Below are 13,911 nucleotides of genomic sequence, written 5' to 3'. Positions count from 1 at the left end.
TCCAAAGCTAGTTATGAAAACAAAATCGCCACTGATTCTAAAGACAACCACAAAGCATTCTATAGCTATGTCAAGAATCTCAATGGCAGCTCTTAGATCTGCTCTAAGTTACAGCACAATGGCACTAAATATACAGAACCAACTGATATTGCCAACATCTTGGCAGATAGGTTCAGTGCTAACTTTAACCCCTCTCACTCCCTATAGGGCCCATTGCTATACTGGAAGAATGCAAAGTTCCTGTAATCACGGCTGCACAGGTAAAAACCACACTCTCCAAAGCCAAGAACACAGCATCCATGGGACCTGACAACATCCCAGGCTGTGTTCTACACGAACTACAGAACGAAGTGGCACCCCACCTAAGTACCATGTTCAATCATAGCTTCATCTCAGGCTTTGCACCCACTGAATGGAGCACAGTAACAGTTATTTGACTCCACAAAGGGGAGCCACCATGGACCCTGGGAACTACCACCCCATTAGCCCAATGAGCCTGGTCTGCAAGGCTATGGAACGTATCGTCATGAAGCTTATAAACAATGACATTGGTAATCTCTAAACTCTGGACCCCACCCAGTTTGGGTTTGTAAAAGGCAGATCATGTCTCCTAAACCTGATAGACTTCTTTGAAGTGGTCACCAAAGCCACACAGCCTATCTTGATCTTGCCAAGGCTTTCAACACCATCCCCCACTCTGGAATTATAGATAAACTCACTAAACTAGGTATAAATCCCTATGTCACAAGATGGGTTGCCAACTGGCTCACTGACAGAATCCACACTGTGAAAGCAGCAGACTCCAAATCCAACTTCAGACCAGTAACAAGTGAAGTCCCACAGGGTTCAGTCCTGGGTCCTCTCCTGTTTGGTATCTACTCAGAAGTACAGGCTAACACAGAAGGTCTTTGGCTAATGAAGTTTGCAGATGACTGCAAACTAGGAGCCATAATTGAAACTCCTAACGATGTGGACATCCTACAAAAGGGCCTCACTGAGACAAATGCCTGGTGTCAAAGCCATGGCCTCAAGCTCAATCCCAAAAAGTGCATTGTCATCCCTTTTGGTAAAAACTCTGTACCCATGAACTAGCACATAGGTGGTAATCTACTTAACACTGAAAGTGTGATAAGAGAGCTTGGGATACAGGTGGACAGTAGTCTCTCCTTTAAAAATCATATTGCCACAGTAGTCAGGAAATCCTTCTCCATGGCACACCTCATCACAAAAGGTTTCTCATCCAGGAAAAAAGAAGTCATTGTTCCCCTCTACTTGTCACTCATTAGACCTATTATAGAGTACAATGCCCCTTTGGTATGTACCTCACAAGGCATCTGCAAAAACTAGAAAGGCCGCAGAAATACCTCACAAAGAGGATTACCAGCCTTAAACAGATGCCGTATGCAGACCATCTCAATAAACTCCAGCTTTACTCCGTCACATATCGCCTACTCATAGGCGATCTCTGCCTAACGTACAAAGCTATGTCAAACCCGAAGATGTTGGACATGCTCCATTTAAAGAAATCCCAATCCCTCCAAGCTACACGCTCTAGGGACCTAAACCTTGTCATCACAATAAACAGAACATGCTGGAGAGATAGATTCCTGTCCCAGAGACTTCCCATACTCTAGAACAAACTACCTATTATATCAAGCAAAGCTCCTCATTAGCATTCTTCAAGAAAAGTTTTGATGATTGGATGGAAAATAGGAAATTCTCCCCGAGGATCACTTCTGTGTCTCTGCATGACAAGGGCACAGAAAAATAATTTTCTTGGGTGGCAAAAGCCAGGGTACCTTTTTGGCTAGGCTTATATAGGCCCTAGGGCCAATAGCCTAGTACCTACCTATGAACCTATGCACATGCTCCATGAAAAAAAAAAGTTAATATTTTGCCAGACCTACTCATAAACTTAGCAGCATTCATTTTTTTATGAGCTCATACAGCTGGGGTAGTGTGGTATAAATTTGGGTTCTGGAGACCATTGAGACCCTATGTAGTGGATCCATAGACAACAAAGCCAAAAGTTATCTTGATATGAAATATCTAGAATCCACACCCAATATTTCATTAGAAGTCATTTTCCTCTAAGACTTCCAGGCCCATGAGTAACCCTGTTGTGTGTATCAACCCAGACCCCTAAGCACTGCAATGCAACCATAACAAAAAGCACATGCCTTTCTGTGACATGAACACCAAGTTCCTTCTTCAGTAATTCCAACATGCAGTAGACTTGCTAAACTCATTTGACCAAAAATACATAAACAAATAAATAATGAAGAGCTGCCAAAAATATAGTAACATAATAAAACTATACCATAAATAATTAAAAATACACTCAATAACAAAACTATCAGTCTTTACTTAGCAGGTATGCAACCCAAGCTAAAGAAATGGAAATAAAGAAGAAAAAGTAAAAAAAAAATGCCACTTTCCTAAAAATATACCCCCAACATTAAAGAAAAATAGTCCTAGCCAAAAAAAAGATGTCCAAAGTAATCTTGTATTTCTGCATCAATGAGGTCTAGTCATAAAAGTAAATCGGGTCCAAACCCACTGAAACATTTTAAAAAAGAGGGAAATGGCTAAGTGGATAAAATCTCCTGTGCTGTAATGGAACTAGTTTCATACTCATCACAGCATATAACACACAACAGACAATAATTTTGAAGACAATTTTTGAGAGATAACATGCTATGAATGGTTCTGCAGACACGTAAGCAGAATTGTACTTAGTACTTAATTCTTGTTTTCTTGTGCTTTTTTCTGTGAACAGTATAAACGCAACAGTCTTATGTGATTAACTTTTATATGGATAGGACTCTAGAAGTATCTAAGATGATTATAGTGCTGTTGCTAAATGAGGATTTTAGAAGAGAGGACATGAATTCACTCCCAGAGTGACATGAGCCTGTATGGAAGATCAAATCTAATGCACTTAAACACCTCAAAATTAATCAGCAAATCTGAAGAGTGTTTTTTTTTTTTAAGATGATGTCCAAGGAATTTTAATCAAGATTGCTTTTTATGGGTTGTATTATCATGGAATACATCAATTTGGTTAAAATCTCACAACACAGACAAGCTCAAAACGCTGAAACTCAGAATACTGAAAACATATTAAATGCAGGGGCAAGCTGCACCGCCACATACTCACTTAATTATATACCAACTATAAGATGCACAGTAGTAGGAAAATCTCAAATTCCCATTTTCACTATTTTGAGTTTTCAACATTTTGAGCTTTTCAATGTTCTGAGTTTTTGACCATATTAAAGTATTCTGTATTATCATCTATAGTTCTGTTTAAATGGCTTTCACTGATAATGAAATGAGTCAATGAGATTTGAGCTGTTCAAGTAAGGTTTTGTATATGCAAATATACGTTTCTAATTGCTTGCTATTTCTTTCTTTCTTTCTTTTTTGTTATTCTATGAAAATAAGCAAAAGTGTTCTCTTGTTTTAATAAAACTGGGATCCACTTCACTGTGTTGTTTATGGCTACACAGAGCACAAAATAATTTAGATTTCTTTATCATATATGCTGCAAAAAAATTCTGTGTGGTCCTCCATTACAAGCCATATATACTTTTATACATAGTGCATTGCCTGCTCTGCATGTTTATGTATGTAGCTATAGCTTCATATATCTAGAACTATATATATATATATATATATATATATATATATATATATATATATATATAGATATATATATACATATATATATATAAAATATTGTATGGGTCTACTTTGATTCACTGAAAACTCATTTCACTGAATCACATTTCCCTGAATGTAAGTACTGCTGGGCAAATAAAATGTATATACCCTTTTCCTCACTGTAGTATGATCCTGGAGTTAGTACATATAGTTGGGGGGTGCAGGGGTGTGGGGAGCTTAGCCGCAGACCTACTTAGCTTTTATATTTATAAATCTTATTTCACTGAAAGCTAACAATATAAAACCAAAAGAAGTTGGGGGGCTATGCCCCAACACCCCCCAATGTGGGGGGCTGTGCCCCCCACCCACCCCCTAACTATATATACTAACTCCAGGATCACACTACAGTGGGGAAAATGGAATATACATTTTATTTGCCCAACAGTACTTACATTCAGTGAAATGTGATTCATTGAAATGAGTTTTCAGTGATTTGACCTTTCAGAAATTTTTTGAGGGTGAATTGAAATTCACTGAAATGAGTTTTCAGTGAATCCTCACCACTGAGTGAGGGATGTTTACTTGGAAGAAAAATAGATACACACAGTATTTCCAGAGACAGCTATCTGCACCAAGGACAATTTCCATTAAGAGGACACAGAGAACACACTCAGTTTTGGGGCTGGGCTTCCTCTATCTCCAGGTTCCAAATAAGACTCCCCACTGACACAGCTGTAGAGTTGAGTCCTCAGCCAAGTGTTCCAAGCCTAGTCCTCCACCACCCTTTCTGTTATACCAGTGGTGTGTGTCCCTGTTCCAAGTAACTGACACACACACTCTTTTAGATTTGATTTTCACACACACACACACACACACACACACACACACACACACACACACACACACACACACACACACTATGTACCAGCTATGCCTCTTCTGCAAAGACTATAAGGTAGATACTGCCACCAGAACACTCCAAAGCCAGCTACTCTAATACTCTTACAAGGGTCCCAAATTATACTGAGTAAAATTAATACTAATACAAATGGTAGTGTTTGACCAATGTGGCAATGCTTTCATAACTGGCCACAGTGTCACTAAATAAATATAAGTACTCTCAAAGGTTAAGTTATTCTCTAAATGACCGGCTGCAATGAAAAGTTTAAATAATATTTAATAATAAATAATAAAAAGAACATGAAAATACTGAATATCTATTTTCAATAAACACCAGAGTTTCATTCACAGGAAATATTAAAAATGACACTTATGAAAACGTTCACAGATTTATTTATTATTTATTTATTTATTATTTATTTATTTGCAGTTGGTTTACCAGGATAGTCCATTGGGCCAAAGTGAACCCGTTTTCAATGGAGTCCTGGGGAGAAAAGCTCCATAAACAATCAAGGTTACAATATGAACCCCACACAGCCTTCCTGAAGACACTGGAGGGTATAAATGTATCTCCAAACACCATCATATTGGGTGACTTCAACTACCCGAATATAGACTGGGAACATTACTCAAGCCCTAACTTTCTAGCCCAACGGTTCCTGGAGTTCATAAATTCAAATGCCATGGAACAGCTAGTCACTGTTCCCACGAGAGGAGAAAATATACTAGATCTCATTGTCACAAACATGGGGACAAAATGCTCCACACCGGAAGTATATCCCTCATTGGTGAGATCTGATCATAAACTAATCTCACTGGAAATCCACATCCCGCCCCCACCCCAAACAAAAGACCACAGTGAAGAACTTCTCTAAAGCAAACTTCACACTACTCAAGACTGGTGTGGTATCCTTCAAGGCCCCTGAGCCAGTGGAAACCACAACCCAAGCTGCGGAAGCCCTTACAAATGCCTTCTATGAACACCTCCAGGACTGCATGGATCAGGCAATCCCAAATAAAACCAAGACTCTTTCCACAAAGGGCAAACGTCCAGTCTGGTGGACCCCAGCCATTAACAAACTTTACAATAAGAGGAGAAAGCTATTACATGATAGAACAAAATCCATAAAAGGGAAGTCACCCTGATCATTATTAGTAAAAATACGAGCACTCATAAAATCAACTAAGGCCAATTTCAAGAGAAAAATTGCCATGGATTCAAAGGACAATCATAAGGCCTTTTTAGCTATGTTAGGAACCTGGGTGGAAACTCCCAGATATGCTCAGAATTAGTCCAAAATGATACAAAAATCACTGAACCCACAGACATTGCCAACATACTGGGAGACAGGTTCAGTGCAAACTTCACCCCCCTCTCCCCCCCTAAAGGAGAGATAACTATCCCAGCCGAGTGTAGCCTCCCAGACATCTGAAATGCGCAGGTGAAAGCTGCTCTCTCTAAAGCTAAAAACACAGCATCAATGGGACCGGATGGTGTCCCCGGCTGTGTGCTACACGAGCTAAATGAGGAATTAAACCCGCACATAAGGCAGCTGTTTAATCTCAGCCTTACCACAGGATACGTGCCCAAGGAGTGGCGTATGGCAACTGTGGTCCCACTCCACAAAGGCGGCGCCTCTACAGACCCTGGTAATTACCGCCCCATAAGCTTAACAAGTCTAGTCTGCAAAGCTATGGAGAGGATCATAATGGAGCTCATAAGCAAAGATATAGAGGACTTGCAGACATTGGACCCGACCCAGTTTGGCTTCGTCAAGGGAAGATCATGCCTTTTGAACTTGGTCGACTTCTTCGAAACAGTCACCAAGGCCATTGATGAGGGAAAGGCAGTCCATACAGCCTACCTTGACCTTGCAAAGGCTTTCGACACAATACCCCACTCAGGTATTGTAGAAAAACTTACCAGCTTAAATGTAAACCCATATGTCACAAGATGGGTTGCAAACTGGCTTAAGGACAGAACCCACAGGGTTAGAGTTGCTGGCGCTATGTCAGACTCCAAGCCGGTCACAAGTGGTGTCCCACAGGGCTCGGTCCTTGGCCCCCTATTGTTCGGCATCTACTTCTCAGAAGTACAGGCCAACATGGGAGGACTTTGGCTGACAAAGTTTGCAGGCGACTGCAAACTGGGCCATAGTGGAAAGTGCATCGGACACGGATATCCTTCAGAAGGGACTCACGGAAACAGATAGCTGGTGCCAGAGCCATGGCCTGAAGTTAAACGCCAAAAATGTATAGTCATACCCTTCGGGAAAAACAAGGTAACCCCAAGCTACCATATAGGTGGCAATCCACTAAGCACAGAAGAGGTTATCAGGGACCTGGGGACCCAGGTTGACAGTGGCCTTTCTTTTGACACTCACATTGCTAAAGTGGTTAGAAAGACCTTCTACATTGCCCAACTGATCATGAAGGGATTCACATCCAGATCTAGTGAGGTCATTGTTCCCCTGTACTCTTCACTTATCAGACCAATGATCGAGTACAATGCCCCATTCGGGATGTATCTCACCCGACATCTGCAGAAATTGGAGAGACCCCAAAAGTTCCTCACCAAAAGGATAAAGGGACTCCAAAATCTGTCATATGCTGCCAGATTGAAGAAACTCCAGCTCTATTCAGTCGCATACCGTCTGCTCAGAAGTGACATGTGCCTGACATACAAGGCCATGTCCAACCCGGAATTAATGGACATGCTCCACCTCAAAAAATCCAAATCCACCAAAAAAACTAGAGCAAGCGACTTAAACCTTAGCACGGATATAAATAGGACGTGCTGGAGGGATAGATTTATCACTCAGAGAATCCCTATGCTGTGGAATAAAATCCCGGTCCATGTGAGGCAGAGCACCTCGCTGACTCTGTTCAAGAGAAATCTTGACCTGTGGATGGGAGATCGTAGGTTTACCCCGGGAATCATCTCTGTGTCACTGCTGGACAGAGGCACACCAAACTAATGGGCACAGTATTTTTTCATATAAGGGGTGGCGTAAGCCACAAAAATTTGGGCTAGGCTTATAAATGCCTTAGGGCAGATAGCCTAGTATAAACCTATGAACCTATGAACCTATGATGTAGATTATAAGCTTACATGTGTTATAAAATAGAGCAGACCAAAGACTATTAACATTACTATATGTCATAAATTGAAAATATACAACTGGATTAGACAAGGACAAATATTACAAACAGTCTAGGTTAGAGATATATGAACAGGTAATACAGAATTTTAAAGGAATAATTACAAGATATATACAAGAACATTAATACATGTTAGTAAACTTGCAGTGAGAGGTATATGCAAGAATTATATACATTTAGCAATTAATTAACAAGAATATATGAAAAGGAAGAATGCTATTGAAAAGAAGAGAAGATGAAAATTTGCAGGGTAAGTTATGTAGGGTGGCAGCATGAGCATTCCCACTGGGATACTAGATGTGAGTGAAGAGTTTTTTTGAAGATAGAGTAGCTAGGGGTAGTACGAATGGATGGTGGTAGGGAGTTCCAGAGTCATGCTAGACTAAAGGATAGGAGGTGTTTGCCTGGGGGACGAGCTGGTTTGTATACTTCTAGAAGATTTTGGTTGTTAGACCTTAGCACTCTGTCAGGTAGGTGCATTTTAAATGCAGAGGAAAGGGAGGGACAGAGTGAGGGTTGAGAATGAGCTTGTGTGCTAGAGTGAGATAAGCAGAATGGGTAGTTCTAGCCATTTTAGTTTGTGGAGAGAGGAACAGTGGTGAGTGGAGGACTTATGGCTAGTGGCGAACTTGGCAATTTTGTTGTAGCAACACCATAGTTGAGTTTTCAGAGAGGATTGTAGATTAGTTAGGAGTGGAGCTCCATAGAGAATGGAGGGGATGAGAAAAGATGTAGAGAGGGTGAGTTTAGTCGTGGGTGTAAGATAATGATTTTGTCGATAAAGCATGCCTAGATTTGATGGGTCTTTATGATATTTAGTTGTATGTGGGAGTTAAATTTAAGCTGATTTTCAATTTGGATACCAAGTAGCTTGGTCTCTGATACCATTTCCAGGGTTGTGTTGTTATGACTAGTAATACAAAATGTGTTTTTGTTGAAAGGGGTGACTTTAGAGGGAGAAAATACCATTATTTTGGTTTTAGAAGCATTGAGTGCTAAGTGATTATTTTTCATCCATTGTTCAGTGGTTGAAAAAGCATCTTGAGTTAGCTTTAGAAGTGTGGGGATAGAAGTGGCTGAGCAAATGATGGTAGAGTCGTCTGCATATTGGATGATATTAGAGAAGGGGATAAAGTTGTGGAAGTCATTAATAAATATATTAAAGAGGAGGGGACCCAATATGGAGCCTTGTGGAACTCCAATTATGGTATTAAGGAATGAGGAGGTGGCCTTTTTCCATTTTACTGCTTGATATCTGTTGGATAAGTAGCTATTGAACTAGTTCAGAGAGGAAAGAGATAGGTTAAGCATACAGAGTTTAGATAAAAGAAGGTTGTGGGAGATAGTGTCAAAGGCCTTAGAGAGATCCAGTAAAAGGGTAGAAACACTATGACCTGAGTCTCGGGCTATGTTTACAGTTTCCAGGAAGGAGAGGAGGGCTGTCATGGTGCTGTGGCCTGGTCTGAAACCATGTTGTGTGGGAGTTAATAGGTGGTTATCAATGAGATATGGTAGAAGTTGTAATTGGATACACTTTTCAAGGAGTTTAGAGATGGGAGACAGGATAGCAATGGGGCAGAAATTAGTGACATTGTTATTGTTGCCTCCTTTATGCAGGGGTATGATAAAGGCCTTTTTCCAAATTAGGGGTACTGTGCTTTCTTGGATAGAGCGGTTTATTAAAATACTAATGGGGTAGGCAATTGCTTCGGCAGCTATGCTCATGAATTGTGAAGGAATATTATCAGGGGCATTTGAACCTGGCTTCAGTTTTAGAAGGAGTTTTTTTGTGGTAGATATGGGTATGGGTTTTAAAGAGAAAGGTGGGAAGTGGGAGGGGGGGTGTCTGGGGGTGGGGGTGATGAGGAGGGAGGGAGAGTGGAGTAAGAGGAGGAGGGTGTCGAGTTAGAAGATGGGAGAGGGGGTGCACTAGTGGTTGATGGTAGAGGGTAGGTAGACGAGGGTGGGGATAGATGGGAGAGAGCAGTGGTGTTAGAGAAGGATGAGGTTAATTTGGAAATAGAATCAATAAAAAAAAAGTTAAATTGGGTAGCTAAGTCTGTGTCTGGTTTACTGGGGTTTAGGAGAGTGGAGATGCCTTTCCAGAATTTATGAGGGTTTTTTATTATTGTTTTGGAGTAAGGAGAAGTAATTTTGTTGATCAGTGATGATGAGCTTTTTTACTTTATTTTGTAGTGCTTTATATTCATTTTGGATGAGGGGGGTCCTATTTTTTCTGATAGTGTGTCCAGAGTTTGTCTCTGTGTCGCATTGTAGCAAGTATATTTTTGGTAAGCCAAGGGGCAGTTTTGTTTTTTATTCTTTTTGTTCTTAGGGGGGTGTGGTGGTCTAGGAGGTTTAAGAAGGTTGTGTTGAAGTGGGCAACTGCATTATCTAGAGGAAGTGTTTTTAGGCTGTTCCAATTTATTGTTTTTAGAGAGTTAGAAAAAGCTGTTGGGTTAAAGTTTTTTTGGTTACATGTAGTAATAAAGTTATGAATACAATAAAGATTGTACGGTGAAGATGTACGAGATACAGAAAAAACAATACTTATCTAATCTTACTATATTTTCCTGACTGATCTAAATAATTACCAGTCCCCTAGTTCACTTACTAGAACAAGACAGGATGAAGTGGATGAGTGATCTTCCTTCTTGTCAGGATTCACAAACGTACTGCCCAGAGACTTCTGTCTCATCTAGTATTAAAACATCATTTCAGTGCTGGATTATAGAATGACATCACACACATCTGGTCATTTGACTTTTGGTTCCCACCCTACCCCATTTACTAGAAACTTAGCCAGAATCCTGCACATATGTGTTCCATGCATACACATAGAGCTTTGCTAAGATGTGTTATAGCACCTAGAAGCTATAAAACCATTTCAAAAACTTCCACTCTTCCTGGGTAGCAATTAATTCACCCCTAAGGACAATACAGTAGGATTCCTTGCCCTGGTTTTCACATACAGTTTGTCTCTGGCTGCAATCAGATCTGTAAGATACAATATTTATTGCCTAGACCAGGTAATTTATTTTCAGACTATATTTCAAAGTTAGCTGGACTGAGATTAACCTCTTCTTTTCCATTATCTTCTCTTACAATATCTTTATTTTAACAGTTACAATACAGTCTGACATACACGTGTATTTCTTTTCTGCCTAGCAAAACCCACTGCTGGTACATTTTTAACACAAACAACTTTCCATATACATTTTCAACACAAACACCTGTAGAAATCAGTTTGATATACAAATGAGATATAATTCTTTACAAAACTCCAACTAGTGATGTTGCATATGTTACACATCCACTGCCCTACTTTCTCTGGCAGAACTGATACTACCTCACATCATTATAATCACAGTCAAATTTTCTTTTTCAATTCATTAATAGTGACTAAATTGAAATGAACAGAAAAAACAGCTTTCCATTCAATTGACTTGCTATAGGCACAAGATGACTTTAGCTTTTTAGAAGCTGAATCCCTCAAGTTTTCTGTTTGCTTCACTGTTCTCATTATACCATAATTGCCAGTGCCGCTGTGATAAACCTTGTTATTTACCTATGTCATATTTTTAGGCTATAACTGCAACTTGTCATATGCCATAAGTCATATGCCATCTTTCACCAAGTCCAAATCTATCAATGGACTTTTTTTTTTAAACCTAAGTGAAAAGAAAACCAGCTTATGTCCCCTTGGTTAATTAGGGGATTTACTTCCCTCTCTAATTATGCAGAATGTTTTCCCTTTGTCTCACTTAATATAATAACATTTGCCATGGTCATATAAACTCAACTGAAGTTTTTTTGAATTTGATAAAATAGTCGAGTGACAGATCAGACAGTGGCAGAGCAATCAAGATAGCTGTCAGTACCAACATGATTCAGGATCCTTACATAGGAAAATGACTTAATTTATCACAGTTGTTAGATCTTTGTTCATTATCTATATGTATCCTGGAAAATATAAGTACCATTTTCTTCTTAATTTCTCACTTAAATGATTACTGTAGCAATATTTTGTGTTAGCATTCAGCTGAATACCATGCACTGACCTTTAATGTGTACCACTTCATTAACTTTTAATGCTGGAATTCATTATCTTCCTGAGTATACATTCCCAATATGCTGAGCAAAAGAAAATGTATGCAACTAGTGATAGTGGATGTTCTGCAAACATAACGTAAATGCAATGGAATAAATCCCATTTACTGTAAAACCTTTAGAAAGCATGAAAGAGAAGAGATGCAATGAAAATCTATAACCGACTCAAGAAAACCCTTACCATCATGGCAAGTTGATAATTTATTTTAACAATTTAGATGTTCCATGTGTCTGTTCCTCTGAGCCTTAAAGGTCTTATTTTCAGAACAGATCTACAGATACTAGACCTCAAAGAGTTAGTGATAAGGAATCTTTGTATAGGTTTATTTCAACCATTTAATAATGTGCACCCACTAACAAAGGTCTAAAATTGTAAAATGAATCTGGAAAAGCAAGGAGAGGAAGGTTAAATCTAAAGGTCAAAAGAGGCTGTACACTGAATCACAATGAGTGAATTCAAGAATGCATGATATAAAACATATGCAGGGAGTAGTCTGTTATTTAATTACAGCTTGCACTTTATTTGCCTGATGAACAAAAGTTAATGCATGTCCTTCTTCAAATAATCATTATCTGAAAACAATGTATAATCTTCTAGGAAAGCTTTCATTTGAAGCATCACTTAGCTACTGCTTTAAAAGAAAAAGATGATGAACTCTATCCTCTAATAAATTTTAGTACTAGAAGGAAATCTTACCCTATACAACTTTGCCAGCTTTATTTCTACCCATGGTAAATGAGCTCTATTTAGCTCAGAGGATTGCATACTGTAAGGAGTAATCTTAGTAGCAGTTCTTCCTGAAGCATTCTTCCTTCTTTTTAGCTCTGCAGTTTGGAACATCACTGGGGACATCTGAATTTCACAATGCTTCAGGTAAGGACACTACAGATCCCTGCTGGCTCCTTTAAATAAGACATTGCAGCTTGGTACTTGCGCTCAACCAAGGCAACATGCATTTATTTGTAAGCCTTAATTAAACATCCATTTATACAGCTATATACTTTAATTTGGCCTTTGCCTTTACTTTACTTTATCATAAATGGACAATATGGTCACTAACAGCAAATCATACTGATCTTATACCTTAATGCAAAATTATGACTATTTCTTCTTAAAATGCTTTCCAATGCCTGTGGTTCTCAATGGTTCATATTTAGTATTTTAGCTTGCATCTCCTTCCATCAGAAATTATATTTTTTGTTTAAAGAGTCATATATGTACTTTTAGGTGAAATGCAGTTTCAATGTAACTACTAATACGGATACATTTAGCATGCTAAATTAAACACATTTTCAGTTCAAACCACTTTACATGCATTTTAGTCTCCTCTTTCTACTTCAAGTGACATTCTGATCATTCACACCATATCATGGCACTTCATGTGAAGGAAGTTTGCAATTTAGCAAATAGAGTGTTTATTCGTAGTGTCCCATAGAAACAGTTAAGAAATGCAAAGCTCGATTAAACAGGAAATGTTCCAAAAAAATGAAAGGTGCCAAAACTCTGCACGTAGGTGCAGAATCGTGTAAAATAAACTTTCCCTGCTGTGTAACTGTTATTTGGAACAATAGTATTTGCAGTTTATATTAGTCTCCAAGGTGAAATAAAATCCTCATGCTATGGCACCACAGGAAATATCAAGTGCACTGTACGTTTTTGCCTGAGGGAAATATATTGCTGAGTACTGCATTCTTTTTATTTCGCTGGAGGTGGTACATAGTTGTATGTTTGAAGGAATATGGTTTGCCTTGCTGAACATTCTATGGCAGAATGTATTGCTTCTGCTTATAAAACTTCTGTGTACATCATGAAGACTGAATCAGAATCCTGCTACTGGCAATGAGGAATACAAAGATGAGATGTAATGTACCCCCTGTGCTTAGCAAATTAACACTTCCATAATTAGTGTTTAAAGAACTATTATAATTCAAATGACAACTACAATTTCCTACATGATATGAGTAAAAGAAATGCTCACATTTAGCTGGAAAACACTACAAAAGGATTAAAATGGGAACCCCATACATAGTATGGGTTACAGAAGGTTCATTACACTAAAATGGTGTCTTACA

Source organism: Protopterus annectens, chromosome 6.part0 (assembly GCF_019279795.1).
Source record: "Protopterus annectens isolate FY-2018-M chromosome 6.part0, PAN1.0, whole genome shotgun sequence".
NCBI lineage: Eukaryota > Metazoa > Chordata > Ceratodontiformes > Protopteridae > Protopterus > Protopterus annectens.
The sequence above is the reverse complement of the archived record's forward strand: the minus strand, read 5'-3'. Positions refer to the sequence as shown.